Source organism: Panthera uncia (genome assembly GCF_023721935.1).
Source record: "Panthera uncia isolate 11264 chromosome A3 unlocalized genomic scaffold, Puncia_PCG_1.0 HiC_scaffold_12, whole genome shotgun sequence".
Lineage (NCBI taxonomy): Eukaryota > Metazoa > Chordata > Mammalia > Carnivora > Felidae > Panthera > Panthera uncia.
The window spans coordinates 9,516,086-9,532,629 of record NW_026057579.1 but is presented as its reverse complement, the minus strand read 5'-3'; positions in this window follow the sequence as shown (position 1 = coordinate 9,532,629).

The window sequence follows — 16,544 nt, the reverse complement described above, 5'->3', positions numbered from 1 at the left end:
TACATGGGACACTGTCAGTCCTGTGAGACCCAAACAGGATGCGCTCCTGGGACATGTGGCATGGACAGCTGTCCTTGGAGGGGCCCTTGGAGGGGTCCTGAGAAGGCAAACATGGCTCGACTTGGGTCTGATCCCACGCTGCAGCCTGCGCCGCAAGGCACAGCACCGAGTGGCTCCCGTATGAATCAAACTGACCATCCCAGTCTCATCCATTAAAATTGGTCTCCGTTAAAATTGGGCTGGACAACTACAGACCTCTGCAGAGCGCGAAAGGCTCTAGAGCAAGGGATGCCCAGAGCCTCCGTCCATCAGGACACGTCAAGAGGCTTGTTTCTGGTTTCTTGTTTGCCTGTTCTGTTCACTGTTTTCATCGCTGGTTTATTCACTCATTTATTCACTCCTTCATTAGACATAGTATCCCTGCTTTGTTGCAAAATGGATTTAAGGTGAAACCGAGTAATCCCAAAGATGCCATTTTTCAGTTAATTCGATTGCATCAGTAATTCAATAATATGAATAGCTGCAATAATAATTTGTAATCGCATCAACTGCATTCAGTAATTTAATTTAGCAAATAATTAGTAAATGCCAGCCCTAATAAAGGTGAGACAACATCAGTAAAAAGACAAAGATGGGCCCCACCCAATTGTACCTTCTAGTCTGGGTACAGACGAGTGGGTGTGGGCAAGTAAACAGACAATTAGAATACAATTGCGCACCAGTTGTCTTTCTAGGTGATCATGGCTGAATATTCTCCCTTACTATCAGTCAGTCCCCAGACACTGCAAAAATTAGTTTCCATAGCTGTTTATACTTTATGTACTCTAATGACATCTCCCGAATTGTCATATCATTCCTCTACAACCAAAAATTGCTCCCCAGATTAAGGCCGATGAGGCAGCAGGCCCCTGTCCCCCACCCCCAGGCTTCGTTGTCTAAAAGCCTGCTGCTCCCACCTAGACAGTGGCCTTGGGACATTGCTCCCTCCCTCACAAATGGAAGAACTTAACAAACAGGCCTGAGAATGAATGTTAAAGCAATCAGTAGACCATTTAAATGCAACTTGCAAGCTACCAGCAAACAGCAAACTTTGCAGAGATTCCGTTCCAGACCTAGGTCTTTGTTTCACTTCCCTCCACCCTGAGTGCAAGCCAGGGCTTCTCGGGTCACTGAGGACCTGCTGGCCATCCAAGTACTCCTCTGGCTGTTTGCTCAGAGAGAGACCCTCATTCTCTTCACCTTCCTCATTTCATGAAAGAGCTGATCCCACACTGAGTCCTGTCCAGAGGACCATGGGAAATTCAGATAACCTCTCAGAGCCAGGGTTTCCTTCTGGGGAAATAGGGATTCTGCTGTCTGCCCTGCCTTCCTCTTCCGGCCGGCCATGAGACTCAGAGCCTTGTGACGTGGACAGCCCATGGAAAGAGAGGGAGAAGGCCTGCTCACTCACCCGCCTGCTGCCAGTCGCCTGGTTCCCTTTGTTCTGTGTTCACCCGCATCCCTGAGGCTTTGCTGTGGTCGAGATAAGTCGGATCACTCTACAGAGAGAGGTCCACGGCCGAGTTTTACTTATTGTTTTCACTTGCCTTTGTTCTGTGTTAACTGGCCCTGGTACTTTTTCCTCCCGCTTGCTTCAAGCATTCCAGATACTTTAAAGGGAATATTTGGTGCCTCAAACCTACGTTACAACCTGAAGAAACAAAGCTCTGTGTGAGGAACATAGGAATGAAACTAATCTCAGGTGCTGGGCTTGGGACTGACATCCCACAATTCTCCAGCTACAGGTGACCTTTGAGACGACCCAGGCCAATCCCTGCATTTGACTGATAAGAAGTGGAAGCCTGGCCACTGGGTCCACGTCACCCTACAAGTTAGTGAAAAGCCAAGACCCGGGAGCAACTATCTTCCACCTCCTCAGAGTCTGAAGGTAATAGCCAGTATTTGTACCCTGAGCTTCGAATTTTTGATTAATGTGTTTGAATTTATGCTCTCATTTCATCTCTTCCAGATGGCACATTTGGCCCGGGAAAGATAAATGACTTCCTTATGGTCATTTACAAATTTAGTGTCTGGGTTGTGAGTAGTGTCTGGGTCCTGGAATCCTCGGGCCTGAGTTTCCCAACACCTGGTTTTAATAGCAAATAGAACATTCGGGGGACCTTAGCAAGAGCAGAGCTCTGGACTACAGAAGCCTGGTGATTTACGAGGCAGCCCGGCCATGTCAGATGGTAGTACTGTTATACATCTTAGCTTGAAGTAAGGCAGGGTCTCTCTGGTCTGGGCTGAGGGCCAACCGTCTCCAGGCAAGCAGCATCAGTGACACCTAGGGAATTATGCAAATTCCTCAACATCGTCCCTGACCAACTAGATCAGAAACCCGAGAGTGGGACCCACAGTCTGTGTGGGGCCTTGGGAGGATTCTGTACACTCTCAAGTTTGAGGGCATCCACTCTAAGAGTAGTGTTCTCAAGGTTTGGTCCTAGGAATCTAGCCTCAGGATCCCCAGAGGAAGCTTCTGAAACAGGTGATTTGGAGAAGCAATAAAAGAAACAGAGTTTACTCCTTCCAGCCAGCATTTCCCAAACTGGCCTAACCTTATTTATTTATTTATTTATTTATTTAGAGAGAGTGCGCGCACGTACGAGAGCCAGGGAGGGGCAGAGAGAGAGGAGGAGAGAGAGAATCCCAAGAAGGATCAGCACTCTCAGCTCGGATTCTGAGACACCCAGGCACCCCCCACCCCAAATTGACCTAACCTTAAGTATTGCTGTGGACCTCTTGAGAAGACTGCTGTCCCGGCCCCTGCCCTGGGGGATTAAGGATCAGTGTGGGAGAGAGGACTTGACACAGCCAGGCTCAGATTCAAATGTAACCCCTTGGTGGGGTGTGGCCCACTCGTCCAAACTCACTTGAGAATTACTGCTCTGGGGCTCCAACAACCGCTGGTTTACTTACAATATCCACCCACCCCAACACTATCAGCATCTACGAGGGATACACTTGCTGGTCCTACATTCAGCAAATAAGTGTTATTCAAAAATTATTATTTTTTTAAGCCCTAGAGAGTACAAAAAAATTTTTTTTTACTTTTATTAAAAAATTTTTTCTTAATCTTTGTTTATTTTTGAGAAAGAGACAGAGTGTGAGCAGGGGAGGAGGAGAGAGAGAGGGAGACACAGAATCCGATGTGGGCTCCAGGCTCTGAGCTGTCAGCAGACAGCCGGACGCAGGGCTTGAACTCACGAATCACGGGATCATGACCTGAGCCGAAGTCGGACGCTCAACCAACTAAGCCACCCAGGTGCTCCCCACCCGCCAATTTTTTTAATACAAATTTCTGCCTCTGATCATTTTTTAGGGTTAACTATGGATGGATCAGACATAGAGCAGCCCATGGGGACCTCCAAAACGCAAAGCATTCAGTCAGAGTGGAGAAAAGAGTGTCAGCAAACTAATGAAGAAGAGGGAGACTAAATGGGAGAGAGAGACAAGAAAATGGAGTTGAGCAGAGAAGCTGAGATTTCATAGAGAACTAACGAAGGAAGATTCTGGCCCATGAAATTCATGGTGGTTAAACGTGTGGGCTTTTGAGGCTGCTTAGTCAAGGCACCAATTCTGTCGATTTCTCCCAGGCAATTGACTCAATAAATTGAGCCTTAGTCTCCCCATCTATAAATAGGCTAATAGTACCTCTCTTGAAGGGTCATGAGTAGCCAGTGCAGTGAGGTAGTTGATATTTTACCAGGCTTCATCAGCGGTTGTAGTCATACTGACAAGAAACACTACATCTGTGGGAACTATTTGGATTCTAAGCATCTCCTCTGGTCAGAAATCACTCCAATATAGTATCTAATTAACCACCTCTCAATCAAGAGAAATGCTGTACCCTTGTAGACCATCCCTGTGATTGCAAAGCCTGTTCAAGACTTACTTTACAACCAGACACCACACACCAATAAACAATGTGTATGCAGCTCTTCTTATATCACCACTGATGAACAGAGACGGGCAGATCAGTAAGGAACCTGCTCCCGGGATGGTGGGGCCCAGCAGCCCTCATGGGCATGAAGGGTGCCTGTGTCTCTGTTTTGGCTCAGTTTAAACTCAGCGGGACTTAATCCCAGGTGCACCTTCTGCTCGCAGCCCTCAGCTGAGCTGAGCTGAGCAAGTTCCTTGCCGTTCTAAGGCTGTTTCCCTTTTCCCCACCTCACCTCACTACTCCAGGCAAAACAAGTTAAATTGATTAGGGAAGAGACAGGATTGACAAGAATTCTATTTTCTCTGGGAAGCCTCCTGGAAAGGGACAGACCAGCGCTCTGAGCTAGAGCAGGTATAACAGACTATTAATTGGTTAATGAGTTACTCTCCACTGGTGGTTCTCAGACTTGAGTAAGCATCAGGATTCCCTGGTGGGCTTGTTCTCACACACCCTGCTGGGACCACCTCAGAATTTCGAATTCCATATGTCTGTGGGGCCTGAACCTTTGCCTTTCTAATGAGTTTCCAGGTGATGCTGATGCTGTTTCCCAACCATACTTTGAAGACCACTACTCTACAGTTTGGAGAAACTATGACTTATCAGAAGCTATACTCTATCACAGAAAAATCAAATTGAAAGATACTTTTCCTCAATGGCTAGTTGTAACGAAGGCTGGAAGAAAGCATAAAATAATCACCAAATAGGCATCAGATCATCTTGATTATAGTACTGGTCCCAATCACCAGTGTGCAAGATTCAGTTTATTGCTAATGAGCATGATGATTTCATAATTTTGTGGCGTTTTTTAAAGTTTATTTATTTTGAGAGAGAGACCATGCATATGAGCAGGGGGGGTCAGGGCAGAGAGAGAGGGAGAGAGGATCCCAAGCAGGCTCCACACCATCAGCATTGAGTCCCATGCAGGGCTCAAACCCACAGACTGTGAGATCATGACCTGAACTGAAACCATGACTGAGTCACCCAGGTGCCCATCATAATTTTGTTTTTACTTAATGGAGAACTTGGTATCCAGTGTAATATGAGGGTACTTGAATGATCCATTGGCCCAAAAGCATCTCCTGCTTTCTGAGAAATTTCCAACATCAGAATCACAAAGTCAGGGATGAGATGACTAGAACTACACAGGGAACTCAACAGAGAACCGAGAGGACCCTTGGTCTTCTCTCAGAATGAATGTTCTCTCAACATTCATTGAGTTCGTTTGTTAACACTTTGGAGCTGAGATAGACACAAAGAAGTTCTGTAGGTAGAACCATGGCTAAAACCAGCTCCAAGGAAAATGAGATGCGGGCAGAGGGCAGCCTGAAGACAGGTGTGAGAGTGGCTGCCCCAGGAAAGAGACACTGAAATGTAGTTACAGGGAGGTACTGGGGTACCTGCTTTGTGTACCGCCATCTTGATCATCTAGGCAGACACCAGACACAAAAGAGAGGAGGGAAGATGTGAGCAAAACAGCTCCTGATCGCTCCAAAAGGGAAATCAGCAGGCACATTAATGACTTGGCTCCTGACCAGCTATGCGGGTCCTGTTTAAGTCACAAGAGCCTCGTCTCTCCCTCGTGTATTGTCCCAGTTCTCGTCCTGCACTCAGGAAGGCAGGCTTCCTGTAAAGGTCATTCCACAAGAAGGTGGGTCACTTATTTCTGGGAGGATGTGGTACAGGTCCATGGAGGGAGAAGACAGACAGCTCAACCTCGGATAGAAATATGTACCCTGAAATTGGAGCTGCCTTTTGCTAATTCCCGTGGAGACTGGTGTCAGGTAACTGAGGACAAGGTTGTAAACACAGGGTGCAGGTTCAGAGGTCCTCACATCATGGGTGCCAGCCAAGAATGGAATGATCAAGAGCAAAATCAAATCCAAACCTTGACGGTCTCCTTCGGCATCTGCAAGCAGTCTGCCACCAGAAAGGGGCCCCCTGGGGAAGAGTTCTGCATGGAACTGGATCCTCTGAAAGGCTCCCAGTCTCAGTGACTGAAGACAGCCTCACCCCATTTCAGGAGGAGAGAGCTTTGCTCCCCAGTCACAGTGAACTGCGTCAAATGCTCAAGGAGCACCCTCTTTGATCAACCTTGCCTACCTGGTCCCCTGAACACCCTCAGGGGCTCTCCTTTGTTTGTACTCACAATACTGTCCTTGTCTGGATGTGTCTCTCTTCTCTCCCTACTCATTTTTTCTCCCTATTCATTTTTCAAGGATTAACTGGAAGACACTTCCTCCCTGAAGCTTCCCAGGTCATCCCTGCCCATGGAGATCTCTCCTTCCTGTGAATTATTCATCTTGCCTGTCTCTGCCATTCATCTGGCTTTTTAGATGACCTCTACTCCCTTCCAGGTTAGTGGACTTGACTCTTAGACATGTCTACTCAGATGATTTTACTTTTTCTGACATTTCCCCGAGCAAATAGCACAGTTTTGTGTGCACGGTAGACACTCAAATACTTATTGTTTGACTGCTCTTATGGATTATGGACAAACTTCTTTAAAAAAAAATTTATTGGGCCTGGATTATATCTTCTCAGAAGTACATATTCCAGCCTTCTGAAACTTATAACATAGAAAGAAGGTCTTCCTAAGTACAGGAGAATGGAACAGGGCATATCTGTTCATACAGGGAAAAAACAGAAAATAGAAACCATTGATAATCCCACCATCCAGAGTCAACCAGGGTTTAAGTGTTAAGATATGGCCTTCCAAACATTTATATAGGTAGATAATTTTTTTAATATATTAAAAAAATTTTTTTTAATCTTTATTTACTTTTGAGAGAGAGAGAGAGAGAGAGAGAAGGGGAGGAACAGAGAGAGGGAGACACAGAATCCGAAGCAGGCTCCAGGCTCTGAGCTGTCAGCATAGAGCCCAACGTGGGGCTCAAATTCACGGACTGCAAGATCATGACCTGAGCTGAAGTCGGACGCTTAACCGACGGAGCCACCCAAGTGCCCCAATAATTTTTTTAATAACAGCTTTATTGAGATATAATTCACATATCATACAATTGGATAGCCATATGGAAAGAGAGAAAATTTAATCCATTTCTCACACTAAACACCAGAATATTTCTAAATGAGTCAAAGATCTAAATGTAAAAATGAAATATAAATCAAAGGAAAAAATGGGTGAAGTATTTTATAAACTAGGAGAGGCAAAATCCAGAAAGATGAATAAATTTGGCTCCATGGTAACATAAAAACATCTTAAGTAAAATCAAAAGGCAAGTGAAAAATTGGAAGAAATAATTGGTAAAATAAATCACAGAATAAGGGCTAATATCCTTAACAGAGAACTTCAGAGAAGAAAAAGCCAGATAGCCTGATAGAAAAATGGGCAAAAGATATGAATAGGCATTTCACAGAAAGTGGAAAGCAAATGAAAATATGTTCACCATTGCACATAACAAAAGAACTGTAAATTTAACCTATTCATTATCTTTCATTACCTTTCAGACCAGCAAAAGTCCAAACATTTGACAGTATATTCTATTGGTGAGTATCTGGGGAAACAGTCACTCTCCAACATTGTTGATGGGAATTCAAAATTATACAATCTCTGTGGAGAAGAGTTTTGTAATGTCCAGCAAACATGCATGAGCCTTTTCCCTTCAACCCAGAAATCATAGTTCTAGGAGCCTACCCCAAATATAACTACCAAAATTGTGAAATGACATATGTTCACGGTTATTCACTGCAGCACTATCTGTAATAGCAAAGACAGAACAATTCGAACGCCCATTAGTAGGGGACCCGTTGACTACATCCTGAAATATGCACACAAGAAGTGCTCCTCCACTGTAAAAAGGAATAAGGATGGCCTCGAGAAATACACGGTCAGAAGGGTAAGAAAAGTGTGCTGTCTGTTTGGTTAGAAAAGAAGGAGGATTGCAAGTATGTGTTCACATAAACAACAATAGAGGGATAAAGCCAAAACTCATGAAAAACCGTGATCTCTAAGGAAGCAAAATGATGGCAATTTGAATGAGGGGGAAGGCAGACATGGAAGCTAAACTTCTCTGCTTGTATATTTTTTTATAACTTTGACTTTTAGCCATGTAGATATTTTGCAGTATTAAAAAACCAAATCATCTTTAGAAAAGGCAACGCCTATCCATCAAACACAAACTGAGGCAAATGAAACCAACAGCGTATCAAGTGGATTTCATAATCACATGGAGAAGCATTTCAAGTGACTTTAAAACCCAGCCTTTTGACTGAAGAACCCCAGTGGGATAGAACCTATGGCCACAAAGACATCTTAAACCTTATTTCTCAGTCTTCCTAGTTATTCCACAGGACAAATGACCCAGTTTCACCAACAAATAACACGGATAAAAATGAAAAGGAAGACATTCTCTTCCAGACTAGAAAAGACTTAAGACACCTACAGCCAAATGCAACTGTGAACAGAGAGTTTTGAAATAATCAAAGCAAACTGAACTCTAGTATTAAGTGAGATTAAGAATTATTATCAATTTTATTGAGTGTGATAATAATAAAGTGGTTGTGGGTTTTTTAACCCTTTTTCAGAGATTTGTTTTCTCCCTTATGTCTATAGATTTTTTCTAAAGTGTGGCTTCAAGTAAGTTTCCCAGGAACTAAGTGGTGCCATCTAGAGCTCCAGGGAGACATTCCTAGGACACTGAGTCATATGTCAAACACCTAAGTCAACGGTGAACTTTTCAGAAGGTGCAAGTGAGAATTGGAGCCTAAAAGGGAATGACCTTAAAACATATATTCTGTTGGATCAAGTTGATTAAAGTGGAAAGAACTTTTTGGCATGTGTAAATCAAACCACTCAAGGCAGAGGACACAGACTCTAGAACCAGACTGCAGGTTCCAACTCCAGTTCTGTCACTTCCTCCTTTATGGCCTTGGGGCCAGTTACTTAACCTCCCTGTTCCTCAGTTTCCCTATCTACATAAGGGGGGTGATAATAATACCTACCTCATAAGGTGGTTGTAAGGACTAATTAAGTTATGTACACAGGAAGTGCTTAGAACAGTAACTGGTACATATGAAGCACGATATGTTACTAAATACAATAAACCGTTTTTTATTTATTTCCTTTTTGGAATAAATTTGCCAGCCATATATTGCTCCTTTTAGTTTTCTAGGGAGATTATTGTCTCTAGAATTATTTTCGCATCTTGTTTTTTTTGTTTGTTTGTTTGTTTGAAAAAGAGAGAGCAAGCAGAGGAGGGGCAAAGAGAGAGGGAGAGAGAGACTCTTAAGCAGGCTTCACACCCAGCACAGAGCCTGACTCAGGGCTCGATCCCACAAACGGGGTCGAAATCAAGAGTTAGATGCTTAATCAACTGAGCCACCTAGCCACCCCATTTTTGCATCTTTAAATTTTTTTTAAGATTTTATTTATTTATTTAAAAAAAATTTTTTTAACATTCATTCATTTTTGAGAGACAGAGACAGAATGTGAGTGGGGGAGGGGTAGAGAGGGAGGGAGAGAGGGAGAGGGAGACACAGAATCCGAAGCAGGCTCCAGACTCTGAGCTGTCACCACAGAACCTAATGCAGGGCTTGAACTCACAAACCACAAGATCCTAACCTCAGCTGAAGTTGGATGCTTAACCAACCTCCCATTTTTGCATCATTAAATAGTGAGCATGTTAGAAGGGAAATATAACACAACAGATCATTACATCTTCCCCCTAGCACCCTTCCCGCAAAGATGCGTCCTCTTCCGGTGACCCCTGGGGTCTGAGGAGTGGGGGAACACAGGCAGACCGGACCAAGTGCCAAACAATCTCAGGACTACTTCCTCTCCAGGAAGCCTTCCTGCATCCCGTGGCCCAGGTTAGGTGCCCTCCTTGGCCTTTTTGCCTCCAGTGGGTAACCACTACTCGAGGGCACACTCATCACATTACACTGAAATTCCATCTTCTTCATCTCCCTGCAGGATGGCACTTGACCATGAGAGAGCTTTGCCTTGCTCTCCTTTGTCATCCCTAGGACAGTGCCCGTCACACAGGAGCTGTCTGAGGACCACTTGTTAAACTGAACTGAGTTGCAGTATCACCCAGTGGAGACAGGACCTAGCGCCTGAGCAGGAAGGAGGAGATGGAAGGAGGGCATCAGAAGGGAAAGGGGGCCACAGGCAAAATGCCGGTCCGCATCTCTCCTTGGGGCCCGCCTTGCCCATCAAAACTTAAATCCCACCTCTTTAAAAACAGGCCTGCCTCGTCTGACTCTTGATTTCAGCTCATGTCATGATCTCAAGGTTCATGGGATTAAGCCCTGCATCAGGCTCTGTGCTGACAGTGCAGAAACTGCTTGGGATTCTCTCTCCCTCTCTCTGTCCCTCCCCCACTCATGCGTTTTCTCTTTCTTTCTCTCTCTCTCTCTCTCTCTCTCTCAAAATAAATTTTAAAACATTTTTTAAAATCTTAAAAAAAATATGCTTGCCTAATCACTCTTAGTGTATGTTCATTGCTTCTCTGCACATTCACTGAAGACCCCCCTCAAATACAATCCTGCCCCCCAAAAACTTTGGATGGGAAAAAGAGGTAAGTCTCATCAAAGGATACAATCAACAGAATGAAAAGGCAACTGATGAAACGGGAGAAAATATTTACAAATCATATACCTAATAAGGGATTAATATTCAGAATACATAAAGAACTTTGACAATTCAACAATGACAGGAAAAAATAAATAATCCAATTTTAAAATGGGCAAAGGACTTGAATAGACATTTCTACAAGACACACAAATGCGGGCTCTGTGCTGACAGCTCAGAGGCTGGAGCCTGCTTCAGATTCTGTGTCTCCTTCTCTCTCTGCCCGTCCCCCACTTGTGCTTTCTGTCTCTCAAAAATAAATAAATAAATGTAAAAAAAAATTTTTTTTTTTAATTTTTTTTTCAACGTTTTTTATTTATTTTTGGGACAGAGAGAGACAGAGCATGAACGGGGGAAGGGCAGAGAGAGAGGGAGACACAGAATCCGAAACAGGCTCCAGGCTCCGAGCCATCAGCCCAGAGCCTGACGCGGGGCTCGAACTCAGGGACCGCGAGATCGTGACCTGGCTGAAATCGGACGCTTAACCGACTGCGCCACCCAGGCGCCCCAAAAAATTTTTTAATTAAAAAAAAAAAAAGACACAAATGGCCAAAAAGCATCTGAAAAAATGCTCAACATCACTAATCATTAGGAAAATGCAAATCAGAACCACAGTTAAATATCAACTCATACCCATCAAGATGGCTACTATCAAAAAGAAAAAAAAAAAAAACCTCACAAAGAACCACAAGTGTTGGCCAGGATATGGAGAAACAGGAACACTTGTGCTCTGTTGATGAGGATGTAAAAGAGTGTAGCCACTGTGGAAAACGGCATGGAAGTTCCTCAAAAAATTATAAGTAGAACTATCATCTTAACCAGGCACAGGACTGAACATTTGTGTCCCCCCAATATTCATATGTTGAAATTCTAACCCCATGTGATGGCATTTGGAGCTGGGGCCTCTGGGAGACGATTAGATCATGAGGGTGGAACCCCGATGAATGAGATAAGTGCTCTTATTAAAAAGATGTAGGGGCGCCTGGGTGGCTCAGTTAGTTAAACATCCAGCTCTTGGTTTCAACTCAGGTCATGAGCTCACAGTTTGTGGTTTTAAGCCCCGCATCAGGCTCTGTGCTGACAGCATGGAGCCTGCTTGGGATTCTCTCTCTCCCTCTCTCTCTGCCCCTCCTCTGCTCTTCCTCTCAAAATAAATAAATAAACTTTTTAAAAAATTAAAAAAGAAAAAGATCCAGAGAGGGGTTCCTGGGGGACTCAGTCGGTTAAGCATCTAATTCTTGATTTTGGCTCAGGTCATGATTTCATGGTTCCTGGGTTTGAGCCCCACATCATGTCGCATGCTGACAGCATGGAGCCTGCTTGGGATTCTCTCTCTCTCTCTCTCTCTCTCTCCCCCTCCCTACCTCCCTCTCTTTCTTCCCCTCCCCCACTTGCTCTCACTCTCTCACTCTCTCTCAAAATAAACTTAAAAAAAAAAAAAATTAAGGGGAAAAAAAAAGACCCAGAGAGCTCCCTCACCCTTTCAACCATGTGGAGACACAACAAAAAGACAGCTGTCCACGAACCAGGAGGAAGCAGGTCCCCATCAGACACTGAATCTGCCAATGCCTTGATCTTGGACTCCCCACCCTCCAGAACTGTGAGAAATAAATTTTTGTTGTTTCTAAGCCACTTATCTAGGGTATTCTGTTATTGTAGCCCAAACAGACTAACACGATCCATCCATGCCCCCTCTGAGCATATATCCGAAAGAGCTGAAGCAAGATCTCAAAGAGCTACTTGCACACCCGTGCTCAGAGCAGCACTATTCACTATAGCCAAGAGGCGGAAGCAACCCAAGTGTCCATCAATACGAATAAAATAAAAGGTGCGAATATGTACAATGGAAGGGTGAAAATCGTAACACATGCCACATCGTGAAGGAACATTGAGGGCATTATGCTAAGTTAAATAAGCCAGTCACATAAAGTCAAATCCTGTATGAGTCCACTTACATGAGACATCTACAGAAGTCAAATCCCTAGAAGCAGAAAGTACAGTGGTGGTTACCGGGGGCTGCAGGGGTGGGGAGCAGAGGGTCATTTTGTGGGTACAGAGTTGCAAATTGTGGAGACTTGTTGCACAACAATATGAGTATACTTAACACTACTGGACTGAACTGTTTAAGATAGTAAATTTTATCTTATACATATTTTTATTACAATTCTTAAAAAGAGAGAGAGAAACCAGGTACGAAATTAATTTCAAACAACTTATTGAATAATCTCAACTAGTCAGGGGACAAAAATGTGATCTTTGGCCCTATAATTGCCCCTCATTCATCCAGGTTGTGCGTCCTTCCTTTTCTAAATGGTGAGTCCTGTAATCACTCCTTTGCTGTATTCCATAGCTTCCCAGTCATCTCTTATTATTTCAGGTTTAAGACTCAGTCCTGTCCATCCTGAAATTCACCTGATCACCTCCCCGTCCAGGCTTCCGTATAGGCTGGGCCTGTCTGAGGCTCTAGCTTAGATTTGTTCTTCTCTTTATGCATGGGGCTCTCCCCTCTCTAGGCCCCCAGGCAGTGTTGGACCAGGAAGCAAGAGGTAACAGGCAGGTGTCTCCTTATCTTAAGGGAGAGAGGCTACATGGCTCTGTCTTCCACACTCCTCAAGGCAGCGGTTCGGGCCCTCTCTGCCCCACAGTATCCCTTTGGCATCTTCTCCTTCCTGTCCTCTTGCCCCAACGCCAAACTGTGAGATCAGATCAACAAGTCATTGGGCCAAGCAAACAACCATCCAGAAACACAATGCCTGACTCTTGTCACAAACACCTCTGTTCTTTTCTGATTCTTTTAGATCCCACCCCCTTCCTTGGCTCCAAGGAATGGAGTAAATAGCCTCTCCTTTTTCAGTCCTCTTCTTCTATGGACTGATGGGGGAGAGGGGCAAGATAGCTCAGATGGGTGGGTGGGAGGGCAGTTCTGATTCCCCTTTATAATGGGTGAGGAGCCTGGCTGACCCCAACTTCTGGGGGCTTACTGGGGCTCTCTAAACTGAAATACCTTTGATTCTTACCACTAAACCCTAGCTCAAACTAGGGGAATCATAAGCAGTCAGAAGAGGGAGAGCTCATTCTCAAAAATAGGGAATGCAGGGGGCCAAGGAAACATTTGAACTGGACCTCCAAGGATAGATCATATTTGGTAAAGTAGAAACTACTGGTCACAGGGTGCCTGGGTGGCTCAGTCGGTTAAGCATCCAACTTCAGCTCCGGTTATGATCTCACAGTTTGTGAGTTCGAGCCCTGCCTCAGGCTCTGTTCTGACAGCAAGGAGCCTGCTTGGGAGTCTCTCTCTGCCCCTCTCCCACTTGCGCGCTCTCTCTCTCTCTCTCTCTCTCTCTCAAAATAAATAAATAAAAATTAAAAAAGAAAAAAAAGAAACTACTGGCCAGGTGGGAGGGCGGGAGCAGAGGGCACTGGGTGGTGAGCCCAGCAGAGATAAAGGCCTGTGACAAAAAGTTATGGGACTTGTAGTAGCACCATTTAGACATGTATGAAGGGGCCATAGAAATGAGGCTGGCACATGCCCACCCCCCCCCCCCCCCCCCCCCCCCCTGCCGCCCAGGATTCTATCTTGGGTCTCATTCATCTTAGTCTGCCTTGAGGAAGTATGCCAGCAGCCATGCACCAGTCTCGGGACCAGGTTTGGGTTAGTCCAGGCAGATAAGCGGAAACACCAGAGTTCACTTGTGCTGCAGGGAGCTCTTTGCAATGGCTGTCAGTCTGGACACAGGGTGCATTTACACTTTACACTTTCTTTTGTCTCAAGACATAAAATCAGCAAAATTCCTTCTGCAGCCAATGCCCCATTTTTTTGTGGGCTCCATGCAGAAATTCTAGCTGTTTCTCTGTGACTTGGACCACACTCCATGCAGCTCACTCCAGCCTGGACCCTGCCCCAAATGCACCAGGTCTGTCCCGCCTGCCATGAATTCCCACCGCTGCACAGCCCGATCGTAGCATAAGGGGCTTTGCTCTAGGAAACAGGTGGCCTTTAGCTCTGAGCACTCACTTGTCGAGTGCCTTTGGACAAGTTAGTCTCTGAATCTCAAATTCATCAAAAAATAGGGTGAATCCAATCTGGCCTGACACAGGCTTACAGGAGGGAAGTAAGGTGCATGAACGTGCACCGAACAGGGTCCAATGACATACAAACGTCAGAAGCGGTGACAGTGATGTGTACCTTTACATGCCAAAGGCAACGTGTCTCCTCCTCTCAAGGCCCAGAGAACGTAAGTGCCTAAGAAACAAGCAGCGTGTACGCTCCCAGGGGAGAGATGTGTGCACGGAGGACGTGATAAATAATACCGCCGGCTCAAAATAAACAGCGGTGTCACAAAACGTTGCTTCCAGCCCCCTGGTGTTTGGGCTGCTCCCTCTCTCTGTTCCGCCTCCCTGCTTTCTCTCTCTTCCTACAGCACCGATCAACATGGTATCTAGGTACTCAAATAAACACATTAAGTTTAAAACAGAGCCGTATGTGGGAAGACACACTTCCCTTCTGAAGCCTTATCTCCCGAAGCTGAGCTTGGAAGGGAAGCGACAGGTGAAACTATCTATCTCCCTGGATGATGGAATCGTGAGAAGAAGAGAAGTAAATGCCAACCATCTATCAAATGTCCACAGCGGGTAACACCTTATTAGCTGCCTGGAGATTTAGAGTAATGAGTCCTTGTCCCTTGCCCTCAAGGACTCACAGACTCTAAGGCAATAGCAGACTCTCCAGATATACAACCAGAGCAGGGACGTTAGATTACACCAGGGTGTGTCCCTGCCAGAGGTGCATACACACACAGATGACAGTTCGTCTCCGGAAAAATACCAGCTCAACCCTGAAGCGAGCTGTGCCTCATCTCACGCTGTACCAGGGGCATCCCGAATGAGAGATGAAAACCGTCACTATGGAGATGTGTGAAAGGGAGGAGGGGGTGGGAGGGGAGACCTGCGGAATGGAGTGGGTGGAGCAAAACTGGGAAAGCTGATTCCAAACCAAGAGAGGATTCTTTTATCTTACCATGGGAAGCCAGCCCCCTTCGAGGCAGAATTTGTAAGAGTCTCAACTCAAGTCCAAAGAGGAGTCAGATCCTTGGTTCTGGCTCCCATTCTGCCACGATGTCCCCAGGTGATCTAAAGTGTTTACTTCATTGCCTGTGATAAATGTGGAGGTACAGACCTTCAGAGCTGGAGGAAACTCTAACACCTGGCCCATGGTTTACGAACCACAAGTCAGGATAGAACATCCTCATTCTATTTCCAAGGGCAAGATGTCTTCAAGAGGGTGTGGAGTGAATGTGGACATATTGGAGTTTCCGGGGACATGTCACTGTGTATCATCACAGGTGAATATTGAAAATAAGGCTGCTCCGGAAAGCCTGTGACAAGCGATGGTGGGAATGGGCAACTTTGCAGCCAGGATGTTCCTTTCCCAGAGCACCTCCACATGGTCAGCAGCACCTGCTTGAATATCTCCACAATGGGGGTGGGGGGGGGTAGTTTGAATACTGAGGCCAAAATCTGCTTCCTACTAACTTGCTCCTTGATCCCAATTTTGCCCTCTTATCCTCCACAGAATAAATACCTTCTCTTCCATGTTCTAAATATTTAAACAGAGATTGGTCCTTGCAGATCATCTTTATTCTAAACCAAACATCCTTAGTTCCTCCAATCCTCTCTTGGTTCCCAGGCCTGTCTCTATGATGCACCGCCCCCCCCCCCCCCCCCCCCGACTCAACCCCATTAGCTATACGTTAACCTACAATGCATCCTTTCAGAGATGGTTTGACCAGAGTCATAGCACACTTTAGCCACAAGGGGAAGCTCAAGGCTCCTTTCATCTGCCTAGAAGAGAAGGAAGCTACTACTTGGAAAAGGGTACGGAATCAAGCAAACATTCTTCTGGCTTCTTCCACTCTCCTTGTTAGCATCTCTATCTCCTGCAAGCACACGCCTCTGGTCTTGTCAAAAGGACCAGGG